We start from the raw sequence: 24,316 nt of genomic DNA, 5'->3' as shown, positions 1-24,316 counted from the left end.
TTCCAGGTCATAAAATCTCATGTCCTCGCAGATAGGAGGGACCATTGTCTATTCTCTCTGCTGTTTGCGAGGTTCCTGATTAGTGAATCGTCCCCCTAAGTATCTTTTTACATGGATTGAGCCATGTACTAAGGAGATCATATTTTATTTGTAATGTCTAAGGAAACTGCATCAGACATTACAGTTTATAAACAAAATAGGTGGAGTTTGTATTTGGAAATATAATACCGTATTTACTAGGAAGACCTGAATTTGGAGAGATATGCCTGGGTCCATTTTAAAACCAGAAAACTACTATATCCTTTTTCTCTTGTCAACCACAGTTCTGCAAATATTCTCTATAATTGTTATTTTTCTTTTCTTTTTGGAAGGAGTCTCCTGGTGAAGGAAGAATCTAAAGAGCTGCCTAAAGTTCCAGGGAATTTTCCTCTAAAACAAAAAACATCAAGATAGCTTTGATTTTATTTATGTTCATTATTTTCCCCATTAAAATCTGTGTCATCTTCAGAGATCCTGGGTTAATTTTTTTTTTTTTTAATTTTCCCTGTGCTGATTGAAGAAAAGTCTCAAACCTTGATGCTGTTTTTGGTTTATTTCCTAAGAATTTAAGATGGTGCTTGACAACTTATGCCTCCCATAAAACCAAAAAATATTTTTTACACTGTGTATATTAAGATATCTTCCAACCGACATTTCACCAAACAAAAAAATTGAGCCACCTTGCATCATACATTTTTGGTTAAATATTTGAGAGCTATTGTTTTGAAAGTCACCCATAATAATAATAACCAACTAAAAAAAAAAATGTCCTACTGAATGGTCAGGTAAATTTTGGCTGTTTCTACACTTATACCCCATCTCTCTCTCTCTCTTTTAGTTCTTCCAGAAACAAAACAGAGTATCCCTCCTCTGGCAAATCGCTTGCAAAACTCCATGTAAGAAAATGCAGAACTTGAAATCATGAACCATCCCCATCAGTTTCTGAGGATTCCAGGATCAGAACTCAACCAGAATCTTTAGGATTTAGGGCTCAAGAGCCTAGAACATTAACTTCTGAAATGGAATGGTATTGGCTCCAAGGTTAAAAATAGAGGACCACGGCTTTATTGCTTGTGATTATGACATAGTCCCCACGAACATCAGTAAGGCTCAAACGTGCATTGAAGGCAGCTGAAGCGTAAATAAATTAAACTGAAGTGACTCAGAAAGCACATTGGGAGCAGAGATGTACAGCAGTAACAAGGGATTTTGTTCTTGAGAACAGCCCCACTCAGAACTCAAGGGAAAGAGCCTCCTTAGAAAACTCAAAGAACCACAGCACCAAAATGAGCTTCATTTATAAGCTTTCTCAACATAGAAAAGAGTATGTATATATATTTAAGGGGCTAGTATCTGTGTTTGCAAGTTCTGGGCACTTGCCATACATTCAAGCCAATGTACTTTTCCTTTTAAATGAACAGAATAGCTGGATCATGTGTCCTAAGAATGTCTGTTATAAGAGATAGACTAAAATACATTGATGTAAAGACCTTGAGACTTGCCTGAGTCTCACTTACCGGCTTGCTTCTTAGCGCAGCTTCCTGCTTGAGGCAATGAGCCACTACTAAGCTCATCTTTGTAGCATATTTTTTTCTCAGTGATTTGCCTTTATGACTTAACCTTGCTGCATTTTCCTATACCAGAACAAGGCCCAGTTGTCCATTAACTTTCACGAAGGCATCTATGGAAGGTTTTGAAGTCCACTGGTTAAGAGGAAAAAGTGCTTTTGCGTTTGATCAGAATGTAGGCAGAAGGTAGTAAGGAACATTGCTGAGTCACACTTTGAAAGAGCTGCACTGCAAACAAAGCAAGAAGGCTTCATCACTGGCTTTGAAGTCAGCAAACCTGAGTCCTAGCCTTGGCCACATCAAGGGCACACCTCTCAATGTCTCTAAACTTTGTTCGCCTTCTCTTTAAATAGCAACATTTACTGAGCACTTACTATGTACCAACCTCTGTACTCAGAACTTTTATTCCTTGAAACCACACAACAATCCTATGGAGTAAATATTATCATCCCCATTTTATAGATAAGTAAACGAGGCTCAGAAAGGCCATGAAGCTTGCTCAAGGTTACAGAGCTAGAAAATTAAGAGGACCACAATACAAATTCTCATCAGTCTCAGTTCAGGGTCTGAACTTATAATCACCCTGCAGGGGCTGCTACAACACCAAGATTAGACCCGTGAGGATCAAGAAATCATGTTTGTAAGAGCACCAAAGTCATACACACTTGGTATAATTGTTAGAAAGAAATCATTTAAGAAAAGAGAAAACTAAGAAATAGTTACATGACAAGGTCATGAAAAAGTATTTTCAAATGCCTATAAACCAGAGCTTATATGTTCTTTGTAAACCAACTTAGAATTTCCTGAATACGTAATTTTACTTAACAATGCCCCATCAAAATATTAAGTCTGATGTGTTCCATAAATCAGGTCTGATGTATGACCAGTCTGTATTAGTTTTTAGAAGGCTGGGCAACCCGTAAGACAAGGAGCAGCAGCTCTGGTCTATTTGTTACCTCTGAGCCAGGCTGCACTGGTCTGTTTATTTATTTAAGTTATGAAGACATTTGCACAGAAATTCAGCTCAAACACCCCAGGAACAATAATGTAGGTTAACAATAATTGAGAAAGTGTTATTTGTCTGCTTGTAGGACATAAGAGGATCAGAGTCTATGAAATGGAGACATAATGTTCCTTAAATCACCACCACAATAAAATATACACGATACAGAGTTATTTTTACTTATAAACAGAAATTTAAATGGACCCTTACAAACAGTAAATTTAGAAACACGGTCATCAGGGAGCCCCTGGGGGCTCAGTCGGTTAAGAGTCTGCCTTCAGCTCAGGTCATGATCCTGGGGTCCGGGGGTGGAGCCCCGCTCACCTGAGCCCTGCTCAGCAGGGAGTCTGGTTCTCTGTCTCCCTCTGCCCCTCCCCCCTCCACTCACGCTCTGTCTCTCAATTTCTCTCTCTCAAATAAATACATAAGATCTAAAAAAAAAAAAAAAAGAAACACAGTGAACAAAATGCTTTGTAGGTTTACAGTTAAAAACGACCCAAACAGGGGTGCCTGGGTGGCTCAGTCGTTAAGCGTCTGCCTTCTGCTCAGGTCATGATCCCAGGGTCCTGGGATCGAGCCCCGCATTGGGCTCCCTGCTCCACGGGAAGCCTGCTTCTCCCTCTCCCACTCCCCCTGCTTGTGTTCCCTCTCTTGCTGTCTCTCTCTCTCTCTGTCAAATAAATAAATAAATAAAATCTTAAAAAAAAAAAGACACAAACAAACAACAAACAACAAAACCAAAAACCAAGGATTTTCAAAAGATTTTTTTTGAGTTTCCTACCATCCTTCTCAGAAATGTATAAAACCCAACTGTTGGGAACACAAAGCCAAAACATACTTTCCCCCTCTATTGGATCTGTAGGTTCCTCAGAAGGGCAAAACCTTCTGTGAGCACTCTGCTTTTGCATATGGACCCATTTTCCATAGTCAGAACTTTGTTGACAGGTTGGTGTGTGAGGTAGAAGAGAAGGCTGCCATCTTTTCCTTCTTTCTGTTGGCTCTATCAACAAGAACTCTTCCTTCAGTCATCAGCAGGAAGGCCATGGCTACATGGGCAAAGGGTTGAGTTTCTTGTGCAAACAGCTTGCCTTGCTCCAGTTCCTATAGTATGGATGGAATTGATTGAACTGATTCAATCAAATATGAATATATAATAATAGGTAGATCAAGAGTCAAGAGACTGTAGTCAAGAGTGGGTCTCAAAATGAAAACGTAAGTCCATACCCTGGTTACCAGATTTTGTACCCTTTGGGGAGCCTGAGGACCGAAGACTTAGAATTCATTGTTATATCCCTTATAAAGAAATATTTTGCAAATTCTTTTTTTTTTAAAGATTTATTTATTTATTTGAGAGAGCGAGAATGAGAGAGAGTACATGAGAGGGGGGAGGGTCAGAGGGAGAAGCAGGCTCCTCGCTGAGCAGGGAGCCCGATGCGGGACTCGATCCCGGGACTCCAGGATCATGACCTGAGCCGAAGGCAGTCGCTTAACCAACTGAGCCACCCAGGCGCCCCTATTTTGCAAATTCTTGATGGTGACAGTAATTCCTCAACTAGAAAGGGGGTTATTTTAGCTGACGATTGTCTTTTTCCCCTGAATTATGAGACTGTTTAGAGAAAAAGTCTTTTGGAGTTATAAATTTGCATCACATTTAGTACATGTTTAATACTTTTTTTATTGAAAAGAATAACATTTTCTGAAATTGGGGCTGCACTAGAAAATCCATAGTGAATGATCCCCATACTTATGGGTTATCTTAGCTGATCTCCATCCGCTGAGTTGTAAAGGCTTCCCTTCTGAAAACCAAAGTTTCCCCTGGCTGAAGAGTTAGTTGAGTCATAGAACCAGTTACGTAGCTTGTGCTCCAGTCTGCCCAAAAATAAGAAAGGGTTTGCACTCTAAACAATTTAAAGTGGCTTTATGAAGTTGTATGGGCTCTGCCCTTGAAAAGGGTGAACTGGAGATGGATTATTATAGGAAGGGAGATGCAGCATGAGGTAGCTGAATGCACAGCACAACATTTGGGGGATAGGAGTTTTACTCTTTTACTGTTTTAATCCCTAATAAACCCTGATGACTTCTCAGAGTCTCATGGCCCCCAACTACTAAGTAATAGCTTTTATTATCTGAAGTTGGAGGATCACTTTCATTGTATCAGGCAGATCATTGAGAATTACTTTTAGAATAAGTAGAAGAGGGGTGCCTGGGTGGCTCAGTCATTAAGCGTCTGCCTTTGGCTCAGGTCATGGTCCCAGGGTCCTGGGATGGAGCCCCACATTGGGCTCCCTGCTCAGCGGGGAGCCTGCTTCTCCGTCTCCCACTCCCCTTGCTTGTGTTCCCTCTCTCGCTGTCTCTCTCTGTCAAATAAATAAATAAAATCTTTTTCTAAAAAAAGAATAAATAGAAGAGGATATGTGATAAAGAAGGTGACCGGATTTTATAAAGAAATGAATTGCAACTAACTGTTGGAATTTGCCATGTTCTTGAAATGTGGTATTGCAAACTTACTAGCCCAGCCTCCTTTCTCCTTAATTGTACTAGTTTGTTTTTTAATGTTTTTAAAAGATTTTATTTCTTTATTTGTCAGAAAGAGAGAGAGAAAGGGAGAGAGAGAGAGAGCGAGAACAAGCAGGGGGAGTGGCAGGCAGAGGGAGAAGCAGGCTTCCCTGCTGAGCGAGGAGCCCGATGTGGGACTCAATCCCAGGACCCTGGGACCATGACCTGAGCCTAAGGCACACGCTTAACCGACTGAGCCACCCAGGCGTCCCAACTGTACTAGTTTTGCACTTTGAGAAATAAAGAGGGCATGAATAAGGAATCATCATCATATGAGAAATGAAGACGTTAATCCCTTTAGGGAAAATTTTTTGTGGGGAAAGGCTGTTGAGAATTTATCTAGGTGTACCCAAACCAAAATGGCTTAAGATAGGACCATTTTCAGAAGGCAGTCTAATGAATTTTAACATCGGGTTGGGGTCTAACAGTTCTACGACATTTATGATCAATACTTTTTTGTTTTGAATTTTGTTTTGGTTTTTTGATTAGCTCAACTTGATTAATTGTGAACAGGTCCCATTTGTGATGCCAAAAAGTGTGTTTCCCAGCAGCCATTTTGTGGGTCTCAGCAATAACAACAAGGAAAAATAATGTTGCTTGAGTAATGTTTTAAGCTCAATTAATAAAATTCAAAAAGGTGTATGGTTTTTGGATTTGTGGCTAAAGATTTTCTTTCCAGATTTTAATCTGGAGGGACAGTAATTTATTTAAAATGTCTGAAAATGAAGGATTCCATGCAAGGTCTTGCTTTATCAAAATAGCCATAGCAATTGTTGGAGCAATAAACGGGCATTTATTAGAGCTTCTGTTGCAATAATAATTTTTCTTTTATTTTCTTTTTACTTAAAAATTTTTTTTTCAGTTTTATTGAGATATAATTGACATACAGTGCTATATAAGTTTAAGGGGTACAGCATAATGACTTGGCATATATATTTGCAAAATGATTACCACAGTAAGTTTAGTTAACATCCATCACTTCATACAGCTACCCCACAAAATATTTATTTTCCTTATGATGAAAACTTTCAGGATTTATTCTCTTAGTAACTTTCAGATATAAAATACAGCAGGGTTACCTATAGTCATCACGTTGTGCATTACATCCCTGTGATTATTTATCTTACAACTGGAAATTTGGATCTTTTGACCATCTTTATTCAATCACATTTTTAACTCTTTCCAGTCTGCCATTAGCCATTTGAAACAATGATGAATAAAGCTTCAGATTTTTTTTTTTTTGCGTATTCCTCCAAAAACATGATTTTTTTGAGCAGCCTCTTTTTGTTTTGTAAAATGATCAATAACTTAAAAAAAAAAAAAAGGATTTCAGCAAAATGTCATTGAACAAATGTTACGTTTCACAAATGAAACCATTCAGTTCTTTTCTAAAAAGAGTTACCTTTAAGTAGTCAGTCAGCAATGTGTTTCAAAAAACACAAAGACTTTTTGCTTTTTGTATAAAGAGGTAAATATTTTTATTTACTCATGAAAACTGGGTGGGGCTGGGAGAAAATTTATATTTTCCTGTGTAGAAGTGACAAATTAAGTGCCTGTGGTAGGCTTTTAAAAGAGGAAAAGTAAAGCAGACCCTGGTAAGTTTTAAAACATGTATACGTACATATATTTCTGGATCACGACTGCTTAAAAAATGTCACAAGATTTCTGGAAGGCTTCAGATGCAAGCAGCCGGTGAGATGACATGTGGAAGATAGTAAGAATTACAATTCAAAATGCAGTTTCAAAAAAAAAAAAAAAAAAGGCAGTTTCAAAAATCACAGTCCTTCCAAGCCTTATTCAGTCTAGTTTCCTGTCTAGACATGCAAATTGAACTGAAGAGTTGGACCAGTTATTCAGATAATTTAAAGGAAAAAAAAAAATCCCCTCACTGAAAACAGAAGATTCGAGGAGACTGAACTATGTGGATTGTTTGTCCTCACTGATCAATTCACCAGTAATTGCTCTTTACCCTGAGAGTTTGAAGAGGATCATAGGATATAAGTCAGGAAGAAATCTCATGAACGTTTCTTTCCTTTTTTTTTTTTCTGTGCATTCAACCTCAGTGAAATGTGTATAATTTAAAGGTAAAGAAAGGAAGACTCTCAGAGAATCCTCTTTCAAGAAAATCTGAAGTTATTTTTATGAGGGATAGACAAATGTTGTATCAAGTAATACTCCCTTCTGTCCCCTAGAAAAGTTTTCTCAAGACTAACCCTCCAAGTACCTTTCTTTTTCGGATGAGATGACAAGATTTAACAGAAGGTAAAAGAAACTCATTAAGCTATTTGTCAGCTGGAGGTGATACCCTATGGTTTTGCTCATGTGGTATTTGTATATTCTTGTGAATTACACAATGTAAATCAAGAAAGGAATTATTACCTGTGTGTCTAGTGTACCCGGGGGTAGTTATTGATAAATGTTAAAGTAACAGCCAAGCTACGGAATTATAAAGGTTCAGAAATTCAAAAGTAATTACATTGCTCTAGTCAGCTAAAGATAGATGATCTTTTAAAAATATTTTTTAAACCCAGTATGAATGTCTTTAAAAAATTTTTTTTAAATAAATATTCACAGAAAACTGAACTGGACTGCAAATTTCAAGGTAAAAAATCAGGTAGATTAATAGTCCCTGAAATATATCAGATATTTAAATTAAAACAAAGTTTAAAACTCAATCATGCCAGAAATGAGTACTGCCAAGGCCTGTCATATGTCCTATTAGAAAATTAGAAGCATAATATTTAAAAGAGAAATAGTTAAATGAATATAAAAAGAAAGCTTATGATTTATCTCACTTGTTCTTCAAATATAGAGCTGTGGAATACATTCAACAGAATCACGTTAATTCTAATATTGTTTTAAGAAAGTTTCGGGCACATGAAAAATTGAAAAGACAGTTTTTCTACAAATAAAAATATTATCAAAACAATGTTTCCAAGTATGAGACATGAAATGGCTGTTATCTGTTTACAAAAAGACTAAACTTTGTGAAATTAGATTGACAAAATGTAGGAAGAAAATAAAACCAAAAACTAAAATTTCCCCAAATTTAACTTTTAAGATCTTTCATTATAATTTTATAATATTTGAAGATTTTTTCAAGATGACTAGTTAAATATTTTGAACTCTTAAAATAAGCTTTTGTAAAGCCTGTGGCAAAATATTGGCCTTAATCATTAAATGCCAAAACAAATGGTTACTGTTAAAAATGATGTAATTATATATTTTTAACCTCATGTATTTTCAGAATTAAAGTAAAAATAGATCATTCTAAAATAATCTGAAAAACTAAATTTTGATTATTAACAAATAATCCATTTCTTTGGCAATTAATTTATAGTTCAAAGAAAATATTTTTTAGGAATCATATCTTATAAATATGTTGTAAGAATGCAAGACAGTTTATCACATGTTTATGGGGACATTATTTTAAAAGAAACAACTTAATTACAGAGAGATGTTACCCCTACAAATTACGTTTTTTAAATTTTTGCCAAGTAAGAACATTTTGATGAAGGCAAATTGATAACTGTAGAAGTTCATTGTCAATTTAGTCCTGAAATCTGTCTTTAATAATTCAAAAAATGTAAAAAAGACCAAAATAAGCAATTTTGGACTAATAGTTAACATATGATACTGTTAAAAACCAATACAATTCTTTATTTTTCTCTCATAAGGAATCACAGACAATATCCACTTTTTAATATGAATTTTTCTAATTCATAACTATTTTTACTTAGGAATAAAATTATTATAAATATTTAAAACTCTTTTTATGTTTTTTAAAAACAGCTTAAATTCTTGGTTTTCAAAATACCAGTATTTGCAATATTAAAAGGAAGCTGAGTTAAGTTCATTAGTTAAAAGTTTTATTTCCATGGAAAGCAAGGAGTTGCTAAGCGAGCATTAATTGCTTATGATTTTTTATCTGAATTTTTGAAAAATTGAACTGAAAAAATTCTACATTATATCTATTTGTAAAACAATAGAAAAGTATACATTCTGGATAGAAATACTATTTAAAAAGATTTGCTAAAAACTAAAAGCAATCTTAACTATATATAAAATTTTAAAAATTATTTTAGTTAATCTCTTTTCAGAACTGTAAAGCAGAATAACAATTTTTAATTTGAGTGCCAAACATTTAAGAAAGTTGGTATTCTGCTGCTCAGATTTTTGTCCCCTTTCCTAGGAATATAAACCTTTAATTTACTTCAATTTATTTGTAAATTCTAAAGATAGAATATACATTTGAGAACTAGTCACATATTTATTTATTGGCCCTTAAAATGCAATAAAAATAAGGCATTTTTATTTTTACATACAAATAAACTAGTAGCAAGAAACAGAAACTATAGGGGAATTTGAACTTCTCTCACATTTTAGTTTTTGAAGGTTGCTAAAACAATGATTTCAGGAAAAGGATTATTTTTATTTTATCTAAGACCTGTAGTATCCTAAGTAACGTTTTCAAGAACGTTAACAAAATAATAGCATTGTTTTTAAACTTTCCATTTGCCAACTCCTAGACTAACATTAAGCAGCTGCAGCAGATTACAAGGTTGATGCAAAATGTAACTCAAAACATGGATCATAATCCTATTTTACGAAACTAAGTATTTACATTGATACAAAAATAAATGCCACACATCCTATGGGGTAATAATAATAATAATAATAATAATAATAAAGGGTATTACACAGAACATAAGAACTATCATGAAAGAATCAATAAAGAGGGAGAGTCTAATACAGTTTTAGAACCTTCAGATCGATGGCTAACCAGTTGCATTTACTTTGCTTTACTTTCTTAATGAATTAATCTCACGAGATTTGAAAGTTAAAGAGGGACGGCTTGGTTTTAGAAGGTGCTAAAAGGTTCCATGACTCAGTTCTAGCTACCTGATGTTTACAAGCATCCAGTTGTCAGGGATCACCCAGGCAACATAGCCCTGTGAAGGTTTTTGATTTTTCAGACAGATGTACTGACATTATAAAAAAACACAGTAATTGATTTTATAGCGATTATATGGAATTATACCAACATTAAAAGAAATGTTTGGGATAAGCCCTGGTATCTCCTGAATTTGCTAGCTAAATGTTTAAGTGTTAGACCTTGCTTTAAAAAAAAAAAAAAACTTGATCACAATGAACTGCATTTAAGAAACAATATAGACATATATATTTCTGAGTTAAAATAAAATAACATGATTTAACAAAAAATTCATAGCGATATCTTATGAAACAAGAGCCATAGAGGAAAACTAAAATAGCATTTAACTGTTTTATTACTGTTTACTATTATTCATTCACTAGATATTAAAAGACATTTTTAATAGTGATATCTGTTAGCATATAATTTTTAATCAACTTTTTAAAATTTCATAGTATTAAAAAATCTATATTCTGGTCCCTCAAAGTAGTTGCCAATGTCAATGAAAGCTTACCACATAAATTCAGTTTATTTCTAAAATGTATTTTCAGATATTCTAAATGATATTCCTTTCTTTAGATTTTTATCACAGAATTCTGTTATAATGCTAACCTTTAAAATCTTGATCATGATAAATAAATTTTCAAGAAGTTTTGATTTTGCCTAATAAATTTTTATCTGTATTTAAAAAGATTATTAGAAAATTGAAAGCACTGGCAAAAATTTTCTTTTTGCTGGTTTTAATGTCAGTAATAATAATGTTTTAAAATTCTCAATGTTACTCCAGAAGTTTTTGTCTTCATGACTTTTTTTTACAAAATGCCAAATAAGAAGAAATAAAAAATTATCTTTTAAAATGTTTGCAACATGCCACATAAAATAAATACCTCAAAGTAATGATTTTCTTTAATTTCCAGAGAAATTGGACCCCATCTCAATGAAACTTTCTTTCCTCTGATAAATAATTTTTTTTTCTTTTTTTGTCAGCTTCCGATGTCTTGTTCTTATATTGAGATCCCATTTTGCTGAATAACTTTGTATTTTAAATTTACCCCAAATAAAAAAGGCTTAAGCATTTTCAGCAACATCATTATTGCTTTATGCCTGGCAACTAGCAACTATGTCTCTTTCACTGGCTGTATATTATTAAAACAACAACAACAACAAACAAAGCCTCTGGACTTGATCACTTTTCACAGTCACTACTGATTAGAATTTTAAAGGCATTTTTAATTCTCAAGATTTGTTAGGCATTCAGATGAGCACTGACTCACAACTTAACAGATAGAAAAGAAATCAGCTACCCCCCAAAAAAGATGCTGTGCAAATATAAATGTTAATAAAAATGGACAAGAAGACCACTGCACTGTTGCAATTTTTCAGGCTACTTTGACTTAAAAATATTATGTCCTAATACAGATTTGTCTGGGTTAGAGCTACTCTCCAGAGCTGTGTTAAATTTCTAAACCTTTTTTTTAACCTGTATGATAGCCGTGGTCGAATAAATGAGAAATGAATGAATATGTGAAACATACATTTATATTCTTTCGGTTTTATGTATTTATTGTAATCAGGGCTCTCACTAAACTGTGATACAGCATAACACCATTGGTAGAGCTATCCCAAACTTGTCTTAAAAGGCTCCGAGATTCATCTAAATAATTTTCAAACAAATATTGTTGAATTTTGCAATGCCATTCGACTGGCTTAATCAAAAGTATTAGGGGCTATACAATATGAGCATTTAAGGATGTCACTCATCTTTACTGATAACCCACACCATTCATCTCATAACCACATTTCACCCAATGTCTGAGTCTATGTTTATAATTGATATGAAGCAGTTATTTGGCCAAACATGATCCCATCCTTACCAGTTTTTTTCCATATTGCTGGATTTGGGAGTTGATTTACCCAGGCGTATTTTTCTAGGGAAATGTACATGGGGGTGGGTGAGGGAAAGGGAAGGGATGAAGAAACATCTTTATTCCAAGAAACATCTTTATTCCTGTCTATCCACAAATTTGAAAAGATCTAGGTAATTGTCAATTCTGACAAAGCCTATTTGCAATCCTTTGCATTGAACAAATTATCCAGACTACTTGACAAAATATAGTAATTTTTATAATATCACAATTTTCCAAATGATCAGTGTCAAGTGATTCTAATGGAGTCCTGCAATGTCTTGGTATTCGAGTTGTGGTCATGTGTGGTATTTTGTTCATAATAGGAGTTCAGTCTGGCTTATTGTCTCTTAAATGTACCTTGAGAAAGCTAATCTTATTATATTTTTGTTTGTCCTCCGTATTTGCTCAATTTTCTCTGCTTCTAAGCTTTCAGTGTATTGGTTGAAGCAAACCAACCTAGATTATGGTGTATTTAGTCTAGAAGAGCTCAATGGCCAATGGTAGGAAGCCCTTGGTGGCCCCATTTGTGGAGTTTATTGAGCCTGCTTGGTGACGTCTCCCTCCTCAGGTGTCATTTCTCTCTAGATCTCCATGGAAGACATACTACCTTGGCCACAGGCTCAGTGGGCCTTAGCACCAATTTCATTTGGTGAATTCCTAGTGACTCAGAATACAGCTTATTTTCTGTATTGAATGACCGCTATGAAACAGGAAAGCCCACAGGGTTGGACTTCCCAGCCATGGCTACAGCTGATGGTAGGTCCAGAAGGGAATGTGCAGATCAACACATTCTCCAGAAACATTTAGTGGGGAGGATGCAGTGTTGGAATTTTTTTTTCAGAGTAACTGATTGTATTTAGTCCGATCTCCAATTCAAATATGGTATTTTTGTTTGCTTTTTTAAAAAAATTGGGATACCAAAGAGAAATCATAATATATAAAGTACAAATGTAGACACTAAATAAACAGAAACTATTGTTTTCAGATGCCAAATCAGTGTCAAGAGACCTAATTGTGATTCTGAATCTGGCAGTGACTTGGTGTAAACTTCTATAGTAATTTCTTTGTCTGGAAAATGGGGATGGCACTCTATTTACCGCAGAGATTTCTTACAGGATTAAATGAGGTGATGAGTGTGGTGTGTGGTTAAATGTTTTGGAAAGGTGAAATTCCAGTGCATAGAAGAGAATTGGATGGGAGGCAGAAGTTCTGGGTTTTTTAAGCCTGTTGATTGTGTGACTTTGGGCACTTCCTTTCTCTGGAGCTGTCTCCACATCTACAAAATGTGAAAAATGGATTGCGTCATCTCTAAGTCGTCTTGAGCTTTGACAACCTGTCTTTGGGGTTGATGATGAACATTAGGGAAGTATCTATTGACAACAAAGCAAGGTTCCAAGCTATACCCACAGTGGGGGTTTGTAGGGTGCCCTTTGATTTTCTCTGTGTACAGGTTAATGCCCTACATTTCTGTTTGCTTCTCTTGCCTTTTTAGGGGCTATTGCCCTGGAGGGTGCTCCAAAACATGGCAAGCCCCTGTGCGTCTAGATATCTCTGACAGCCAGAAGGATTTTTGTCTTAATGCCCAGCAGTGAGGTATCTTGCCATGGATTAGAGCATGGGGCAAGGTTGGATATTCGGCGACCTCAACTTCTGTGTCTCTAAAAGTTCATCTCCCTTTAAGAACCTAACTTGATAGCTGAAAAAGATGAAGGTTCAAGATGGTTGAATTTTTACTGCCTTAGTTAATGTCACCTCTATTGAAGTTTCCCCAGCATTGGCCCTAATGCCCAGTAAACAAAATCCTAATAGTCTAGTGGGTTTCTTTTCTTCAAAAAAATAAAAACAAAAAAACAATGTACCTCTATCTTTCAAAAGTTAGGGCTGTTGGATGCTTGGACAGATGATTTAGACTTCAAAGGAGATTTAAGTTTGGTGCAGACAGAAAACAGATGGTGGATAGTTTGGCAGGGGTAAAAAAAAAAAATCTATAAGGTTTTTTTGACAAATACAGATTGAATAGAAAGTAAAGGATCTCAGGTGTCTATGAGTATTTACCTGAGATCTCCAAGTCCTCTCACAGCAAGAGGACTTTCTAAGATATATCTTAGAAATAGACAATTTATGTGTTAAGCTTTCTTTGTTTTTAGAAACTACTTTGAGACCAGAATATAGATTTTTTTAACACTGTAAAAAAGTTTGGGGCGCCTGGGTGGCTCAGTCGTTAAGCATCTGCCTTCGACTCAGGTCATGATCCCAGGGTCCTGGGATCGAGCCCCACATTGGGCTCCCTGCTCGGCAGGAAGCCTGCTTCTCCTTCTCCCACTCCCCCTGTTTGTGTTCCCTCTCTTGCTATGTCTCTCTCTGTCAAATAAATAAATAAAATCTTTAAAAAAAAAAACACTGTAAAAAAGTTAAAAGTTAATTTAAAAATGCATGCTAGCAAATATAACATGACTAAAAGAAAAAAAAAAAGGACCTTTCAGACATTTTCCCTCAACATTCCTAAGGTTAGCTTCCAATTTGTCCAGAGTGTGGTCAGTCCTAATAGGCACCAGCTGAGCTTCTTTTGAGCCTTCCTGTTAAAGGAGACCATTCAAGCTAATACCAAAAAGGCCCCATGTCAGGACACTGAATGAACAACGAAAACTTATATACATTTTTTTTTCTCTTTCCTTCCATTTCTTTTCACTGTAGGAAGTGTTCTCTCTGAAACTCTTAGCAGTCCTGACCTAAAGGTACCCTATAGCTACCCATTGCAATGAGTTCTGGATTCCAATAGGAAGGAACACCCTTATCAGTATTTGATTCGGAGCTGTCTCTGGAAGGTCATTTTTCTGTGTGTTGGCGAGGCTCCGTGTCCCACAGCCAGCGTCCTGTTCTTTCCCTCCTCCCGCCCTCTCACCACCACTCCGCCCCCCATCCCCACCCTGAGCCTGGTGGGAGAGGATCCAGGGGGTAGGTGGTTGACTACTGCTCTGCAGGGCGTGTGGTGAGTGAGTGACATGAGAAAAGAAGGATGGGGCAAATGACCAGCCTCTTTTTCTTCTTCTGAAAGGTTGTCCAAAAGTCCAATTCTCAATCTTTTGGTGTTGGTGGGTATTCGCTACCATATCCCCGACTTTTTATTTGGCAGTTCCTTCTTTTGAGCTCTTTGTCATCTATTGAAGAAGATAATCAGTCTAGAAAGCCGTATCGCCTTGGTAAGTCATTTTACCTCTCTTGGCTTCCTCCGTAGAGTGAATAAATTGAATTAGATGATCTCTGAGGACCCTTCTGACTTTAAAGACCAATGTTTCTATTACCAGGCAGGTAGAGGCAATCGATAAGTATTTGTTAGATGAGTAAGTGATGCTGACGTTCTGTTCTTTGGACAGTGGAATGCCTGCATAGGATGGCAGAATAGGAAACTGCTTATACTGTAAACTTCATTTGCAAAGTAACTCTTTAGAGAAAAAAAAAATCCCTTTCCTGTGAGGCATTTAAAGTTTTTTGTAGTACCTGTGTATGTATGTGTATGTATTTATTCTGAGGTTGTTTCTTCTAACATCCCACTGAGCTCGGGTGGGAAGTCTTCAGTAGGGATGATCACATGGGCAGGAGGTATGCACAGCCTGTCCATCTGTCTGTCCGGTCTGTCCATCTGCATACGCACTGGGTGGTTCTGCAGCCAATGTCATTGGTCAGGGATAGATTGCCGAGTTTTTAGATCATTATAGATCTATTACAGCTCTTTTTATTTCTTGCATATTTGCCAGGCTTTTTTGCTTTAAATGTTTTCTTCAGGAGAGTGGGAAGGGGAGGTGGTCAGCAACTAAGTTACTTATTGACTTTTCTGGAAAGTTTTTGGTGCCTAAAGGAAAAGATTGAGGACTGTCTTTGGATTCTGGTTTCTGATGCTTCCTTTGGTCCCATTTTGGAAGCAGTTCGCTTTGACTTCCTCTACATAAATTACCATATCAAGTGTAAACATTTCCACACATGTATTTTTGTAAATGTTGCACATGGGCATGTTGGCATGTCTTTTAGAATGAGGTTCTTAAGGGGGTGGCATATGGCTGAGTGTTGATGGCCATGCCTTACTCAATTCTGACACTATCAAATTTAAATATTGTCTACTTATACAATTGTTATAGTTCCCTTATTTAAAAGGGGGGAAAAATGGAGAAAAGCATAATATGATATGCTTTGGTTACGATGGAAAGAGGAGATACCTTTATCTTGTCCCCCATACAGTTTTACCTCAGTGGAAAAAAAATGTGTGTGTCCTTAACTAGTTCAGTCATATATAAATAAATTAAACTGATAATTTTAAAACAATAACATTGCAAACATTATTAAGGTGGCTTTGTGGAAGGAGAAGATGCGAAAGGTAAAAGTTAAGACAGGATGTTCCAAGCAGTGTTCTTACCCTTAAAACCATGGAAGACTAGCCTTCAAGATAGCTTCAAGTGTCGGAGCTTGCAAAACCCTTGACTATCCCCTTTGGTTTACGTCGGTTTTTGAGAGACTCATATATAGTAGATGATCATTACTAGAAAAACAAGTAGCTTGCAGACGAAATTGAAGCAAAAAGGTAATCTTAGCTTACCTATTTCTCCTTCTGATGATTTCCTACAAAAGGACAAGAGAGACCTTTCACCCTGGTCTTTATGACTGAGCCTGACTTAAAATTTATGTCAGGTCGATTTCCAGTCTCTCCTCTCCCCACCCCCTAAGAAAATCCTTTTTATTTCTTACTCCTAGAAAACCCAACTAATCCAGTTATCCCCTCCTCTGATGGATTATAATTTTACTTGAGTGAAGGAAAAGTGATTTTTTTTTCCCTCTGAGTTTCCATAAATTTGACTCTACAGAAAATTACCACCTTTGCATCTTGTGTAGATTGGGCTATATAGACGTCTACTGAATGATTAGACAAAACAAACCCATTTAAAACTACGTGACTATATTTAGGATTTGGTGGTCCCTTGTCCCACTCCCTTTGCTCCCCAGTGCAAGCTGATTATGGAGGGGAAATATATACTCGAAATCCCAGAGCTTCTTTTATCCAGTGCTCATCAGTGTTGGATTTAGCATGATGTCTCCAACAGGTATATGGGCAAGACTAGATGATGCCTGGTGGTCCATCAGGTAATGAACTTGGAACAGTTCAGGGAGCACATTGCTACCTTAGCAGAACTTGCTGGAATTAACCACTTTAGAAGTGGCTTTTATTTAGAAATACGAGTGTGCTGTCATTGATGACAGAATAGAGACTTAAGGAAATTATCAAGAAAATTAGATTCAACGTGGAAAAATGAGAATATGGCAGGGACACCTGGGTGGCTCCCTCGGTTGGGCATCCGAGTCTTGATCTCGGCTCAGGTCATGAGCTCAGGGTCGTGAGATCCAGCCCCACGTCAGGCTCCACGCTGGATGTGGAGACTGCTTAAGATTCTCTCTCTGCCTCTCCCTCCGGCCCGCTCCCCACCCCCCAAAATAGAGTATGGCCTCGGTGGTAGGGAATTATTGTTAATTTTGTAGGAGCGATCATGACATTCTGGTTATGTAGGAAATGTGCACAATGAGGTATTTAGGTGTGAAATATCATGGTGCCTGTCATTTCCTTTAGAGTACTTGAGCAAAGAAAAAAAAGAGAGATGAAGGAAATGTGACTGTTAACTATTAAATAGAGATGATACGTGCATGGATGTTTGTTATATTCTCTCTACTTTTCTTTGCTTGAAAATTTCCAAAACAGACTGTAAAAACAACCAAACAAACAAACAAACCCTTGAGATCCAATCTTCTAGTGTTAAAAAATACCACACATATTAATAAAATAAAATCTTGTTGTGATAACTATTTGTGCATGCACAAGAGGGGACCATAGATTTGAAATTTCTCTGGACTGATAGGCAAATTCAACATTCTCAGGTAGGGCTTTAGTTCTTAAGAGTATGGTCATTACTGCACAAACCAGTACAAAAGGAAAATCCTGAGCAAAAATACAATTTATTTTATTTTTTGAATGCATTCAAAAGCCACAAGGAAAGCATGGTAGACATTAAAAATGAAGGCATACGCCTTTTTATTTACTTGAGCTAAATGCTGAGAAGTTTGGGGTACTGACCTCAGGACAAGGTGGAATGTTCCTTGAAGAAGACCACAGAAATAAAAGGGTTTGCGAGCCATGGCTTCTCGGATAAGAACTTGAGAGGCAATGAGAGGAGCCAATATGACCCTAGAAGCTAACTGAAAGTCCGAAGATAATGACATAAATTATGAAAATATAAACTGTACCAAGATTATTTTATTTTACTCTTGTTTGGAATTACCAGGTTTTTTTTTTTTTTTTTGCACTTCTTACAAATTCTTTTGTCTTTTGAATAGTTATTACGACAGTAGCTGTGTTCTACCCAAGTAATGTAATACTTTTTTGATATGTTAGCATAGCTTTTGTTGATAACAAAATGTGTGTATTTATTTATTGCCATGAGGACACAGGAAAAAAATATACCTCCCCTGGTGAAGGGATTGTTACTATGTAAAATTCTGGCGTCCAGAGCCCAGCCTCAACTGTGTTGAGTTTAGGTCCTTTGATTCTTTGCTGTACACAAATGCATGCTCAAATCTTTTATCACGTTTAATACATCACACATCGATGTAAAAATATTAATATTACCTGCACAGCCCTTGCAAGCCCCAGTTTTCTTTATACAGGGAAGGAGACCTTTCATCCTGAACACCTATATCTTTTTTTTTTTTTTTTAAACACTACCTCCCAACGTGGGGCTCAAACTCACGATCCTGAGATCAAGAGTTGCATGCTTTACTGACTAAGCCAGCCAGGCGCCCGGATTTTTCGATTAATGCACATAAAATGGACTCATTCTCAAGTATGGGACCTCTGGTGAGAAATGTATTCCACCAAATCGTTATCACCATTTGAAAAGACTTTCAACCTATACTCAATATGGAGGTAATTTTTTTTAAAGATTTTATTTGTTTATCTGAGAGAGAGAGAGAGAGCACGATCAGGGGGAAGGGTAGAGGAAGAGAGAGAGAGATTTCCAAGCAGACTCCGCGTTAAGCGTGGAGCCCAATGCAGGGCTCAATGCCACGACCCCAAGATCATGACCTGAGCCAAAATCAAGAGTCCACACTCAACCGACTGAGCCACCCAGGTGCCCCAATGTAGAGGTGATTTTTAATAGATAGGAAGCTTCTGGTAAGCTTGCTCTTCCAAAAACTATTAGAGGTTGTTGATATTTACTGGTAGCAAAGCCTAGCCATGTATTAGAAGGGGGGCGGGCAAGCAAATCCAGAATCCCTGATTCCTTGGAATTTGCCCCTTTAGCAGGAAGAGTATAGTTCAAAGCCCCAGATTAAGAAACACAAGATGTACATTACTTTTTAGTCTTAAAATTTAATTGTGTCTCTGAAGTTAACACTGCAATCATAAATGGCAGTTGTAAAAAGAAGCTGGTGCATTACTTCCGGGTCCCAGTCCTAGTCTTTCCACTAACTAATAGTGACCTCAGTGTCTTCATCTGCAAATTGAGAGATTTCCCATGAAATAATTGCTGACATTTCCTCAAACCGTTTATTCTGTGCCAGGCACTGTTTTGGGTGCTTTACATTAAATTTCTTTCATTTTTCCCCAACAACACTATAAAATAGATATTCTGGTTATGCCTAATTCATCTATTAGGAGACTGAGATAATCAAGTGCTGGGTGATCAGAGAATTTTAGAAGTGGGAGGGTCCATGGAAATCATTATATCAAAGGCAGTGAGTGCATCATGGGGTTAAGGGTGCAAGCCCTGTACCCAAAATGTGTGGTTTTCAGACTTGGATCCTTCACTCATTAGAAATAAACCCCGAGCACATGACTTAACCTTTGTTTGCCTCAATTTGCTCATCTGTAAAATGGGGATAATAGCATCTGCATTATCTGGTTGTTAGGATTCAATGTGCAGTGCTTAGAACAGTGTCTGTCGCCTCAGAAGCTCTCGGTAAATGTTATAGATGAGGATGAGGATGGTAGGGTCTGGGGAAGTAAACACTGTTGTTTTCTTAGAAGAAGAATGTGTTACGGTATTATTAAGCGATTCCCCAATTAGGTCAGAAAAATGTTGCTGGTGGTACAGTGATGGTCTTAACGGAAAGAATGGAGTTAGCATTATCAGTGATCCAGAACGGTTTCTTAGAGAAAGAAAAGTATTAGGTTGAAGAAGCAAAGTGAAGTGAAGTGTTCGCCTAGAAAGGCAGAAAAATGTGTTATGGTGTAATTCAGCGAAAAGTTTACAGATAGAGTGAAAGCAGTAGCATGTACAGAAGTGAGGCCCGAATTTGGGTGCTCAGATGGAGTTATTCCAGTTCCTCTCGATCATCAGAGACACATATAGAATGCCAGTGCTAAATGGGACCTTGGAGATTGTCCTGTACAACCCCCTCATTTTACATTTTGCATTTTACAGTTTCTGTGAGGATAGAGTTTGGTGAAATTTAGCCAGAATCACAGTACAGTGATACCAGGAAAATTTGTGGTATGTTTAAAGAGGGATTTCAAGTAAGGATGAAGGGAACGAGGGAGGAAGTTCCTTCCATTTTGGAGTGATACCCAGGTTGGAAAGCAGAGTACAGAAGATTGTGAATTCCCCCTAATTAATTCAAAGAGGGAGAAATAGAAGGGAGGAAGAGAGACAGAGAGAGAGCACTCTTAATTTTATGCTAAACAGTCTGAGATTGGATTTGTAGTTAATGTTTAAAAGCCCATGGTAAGGAAAACTCTTATTTTATTATTTCTAAGAACTTGGTTTCCTAAAATGGAAAGGAAGTTTGGGAGAGAGTATGACAGTGTTAATTGCTCTGGCAAATGAATTAATCCATTTGCTGCTGGTGGTGTTGAAATTGATAAGTGGTTAACGTTAATCTGTTACTGTTTAGAATTAATAAATCTTGGCTTTCTAAAAAATCACTTTTAACTAAGCTTATGCTTAGTGCTTTCTTTTAAATAACGGAGTGTCTCAATAGGAACTAATGAGTCAGATTAATTTGGCGTGGAGTTCTGAGCCAGGGAGTGGGGCAGGAATCCTCTTTCTGAACACTGACAATGCTGTGCCGAGTTCCCTTTACAATCCTTGGAGCCAGGTTGGGTTGGAGGGGGTTTCTCTGAGGGGTTTAAAGGCTCCCCACTGTGCTTGCTCCCCGGTTACAATAGCCTTGGATTACTGAATGAGGACTAGTTTGTCCGTATACATGGAGGAAAAGAAGCCAACAGGACCAAGGCTGAAGCAGTGATAAGATTTTTATGGCTGTGAACCCACTTATGTATTATTCTTTATAAAAAGCATTTACCTACCATGTCAGTATTTTAGAAAGAGGCTTTTAGTTTGGCATATTTTTTTTATTAAAAAGGAAAAATATTGCCGTTATGTCTGGCCATATTACTGTTTACACTGTTGTAGGGTTTGGGGATATTGGAAGCCGTCCATATTGTACCCCTCAGCCTTGCCCAATACCACAGCCCACCTCCATTGCTGGGAGAAAGACTTCAGGAAAATGGGGGCAGCTGAGGAATAAAGGCCTGTTAGTCTAGATCTTTCTTCTTTCTGCCGTTTGATTGGGCTCCCACTTCGTGATCTGCTTGTCGCGTTGTGTGATGGAATCAATTTGGAAACCCAAGAAACTGAGGTGCAGCGTGATTACAGGGTTGTCTTCAATCCCTCGGGCGCGTATGACAAGGCAAAACGAGAGGCAGAACTCAAGCTTTTAGCCAGGGTGGAGGCCCAAGAGGTCATCCTGCTTCTGCCCTAGAAACTGGTTGGACCCGTGAGTGGTCAGTTCTCCTACCCTCAAAAGAAACCTCTCTGCACTTGCAAAATTGTTTGTACCACAAAGGACACATTAAAAAACCAATGGCTTAGGAAATCAAAGGTAGCCATGAGTGATTTAATAAAAAGGAATATTTTAGTGGTCGGGCATATGAATTTTATAGGTTCTATATTGCTCTAAAGCATTACAGTTACGGGCAAGATACTTTCAGGGGTGTGACTGGTGACGTCTGTGCTTAGCCTTCTTTCTTGTGGTTCTAACTCCCCTGTGCTCTCCAACTTTATTCATCCGTATGAGGACTCCAAATGGGATGTCCTGGTGAAGAACAGGGATTTGCCGGGGTCTGGTGCGTGAAAGCCTGCAAGTCCCTAGTGGTAAGTGAAAACTGGCTGTGTTTGGAGTATGGAAAGGTGGCATTAGCCAGACTCTGACATATGCATCAGAACACAAAAACAAAATCAGAATGTGTCCTCAAGTGTCGGGGAGAGGAATGTCAGACAAATCTTGTTGGTTTGTTAAAAAAAAAAAAAAAAAAAGCTGAGTGGGGTATGGCAGAATCATATAGAGGGAAGGAATAGAAAATAGCTCTCTGAAAAGAAATTTGGGGGAGAAATAGTATAATTGATACTCATTTCCGCCTTCTGGAATTGGAAATAGTAGATCTTTACATGCCCTTAAGGGAAAATGTAAAGAATCTGAAATTTTTCTAAGCAGAAATAATTTTTTCTTTGGAGAGAAGGAATGTGAGCTAATGAATGTAAACCTGTATTAAAATGGAAATAAAATTATGACCAGAAAGAAGGAGAGGGAGGAGCACGACAGTGGCTTTTAAACATTCAGTCTAAGTCTTACTCTGTCTTAAAGTATTTATTGTTTCTATCTTAGAGTATGTCATGTGTTAAATATCTCTTTTTGCAGAAATTGATTTGAAGCTAGAAAAGCCTTGAAAATTATGAAGTTTAGGATTTGGACCTTTTTCTCTCACATGATTAGAAATTTAGGCTATAGAAACTATGTATAAAACAGGCATTATTGTGTATTAGAAAACATCTTAAAACAGATTAGGATAGTTATTGACAAATATATCAAAAGAGTATTAAAACTATTGAGTCATAAATAAGATCCACATGATATGTCAATAGCAGAATAAAATGCAGGACAACTAAGTATAAGAAAGTTATGATGGTTCTGTGGTAAAATTTAAAATTTAAATGAGGATGATTTTTTAATTGGCAGCATTGATTTAATTTAATTATATTTAAGCCTCGCTGTCTAAAGTTAGGACTCAAAAAATTCAAATATCCATCATCCTATTATGATTTTTTAGAGTGATCATAATCATTAACCTGTATCTTTTTATTTCTATAGGAAAATGTCAAGTTTTATCTTCTGAAGAAACTTGGAGACTTTTGTAAAGGTGAAACTTTTCATCTTTAGGTAAGGAAACGTTTTCTATTATTTATCCATCTGTTGAAAAGAGAGCATTTCAATTAGAGAAAAGAAGTAACATGAATTTAAGCTTTGCTTATGCTAACTGATATAAAACATTATGAAGATGATAAAAAGCTGGATTTTTAAGTTAAAAAAACAAATTAGTTGAAAATTTTTTCATTAAAAAAATCAGTTTGTTGGGGGAAAAAAGAGGCCCCTTTTATGTACTTTCTAAAAGACGGACATTATAATAGGATTCCCATCATCATCTTTTCTAAGTATTTAGGACATAACAAAATTAAAATTATATTTCAAAAAATCTAGAGACACCTAGAATATCCCTAAACATAAATATAAACATATATCATAATAAGAAACAGACTATTTTGATAAATTTGAAAGACTGGTCACTGCTTTAAAAGCAGGCCAGTGAAATAAAGTTATTTAAGGTTTGGGCAGTAACAAAGAAGCTTAAACTCTGGGATATATTCACATGCTAGGAAAATATTGCTTTGTAGGGTCATAATGTAAATATAAACAATTTGTTTAATCAGGCAAGAACCTGTCCTTTGTGTGTGACCTCTTTTCAGTTTTTATTTGTGTCATACTGGTAACGTACGAAAAGGGAAGACAGACTAACTTTTTGAGCATATTAAAATATTAGCAACTCATTCTATTTTTGGCAGTAATTCTATTAGTGCAATTTACTTGCATGAACAGTATAAATCACATGTATGAAAATCAGATGTTTTAAAGCAGATAAAGTAAAAATGCAATTAAAATATCTAAACAATCATTTAGAGATGCTTTGAAGTATTTTATGAAGCTAAAAGAATGAAAGAAATATTTAGAGAAATTATACATAGAATCTGTTATAAAATATGCAAATTTGTACATTCTAGCTTTCTCACCAATACCACATTTGGAAAAAGAAATAAATTGCAATGTTTGTCTTCTATTAACATATATTGTCAAGAGCAAACAAAACTTCTAATTTTAAATATATGAAACAGTTACATATAAATATTTTTAAAAATGTAAGTTTTAATAAGGTATAATA

General features: G+C 36.4%; 1 long non-coding RNA gene across 1 annotated transcript in view; it reads left to right on the top strand.

Moving 5' to 3' along the window:
• The window catches only part of LOC118539275 (uncharacterized), a 97,105-nt gene that overhangs the window by 45,908 nt on the left and 26,881 nt on the right, over positions 1-24,316 (top strand). The window contains exon 3 of the long non-coding RNA XR_004919086.2: positions 23,194-23,262. This is a non-coding gene — a long non-coding RNA (uncharacterized LOC118539275). The remainder of the gene's footprint in view (positions 1-23,193; positions 23,263-24,316) is intronic.

This window comes from Halichoerus grypus, chromosome 11 (genome assembly GCF_964656455.1).
Source record: "Halichoerus grypus chromosome 11, mHalGry1.hap1.1, whole genome shotgun sequence".
NCBI lineage: Eukaryota > Metazoa > Chordata > Mammalia > Carnivora > Phocidae > Halichoerus > Halichoerus grypus.
This window is presented reverse-complemented; position numbering and strand designations above follow the sequence as displayed.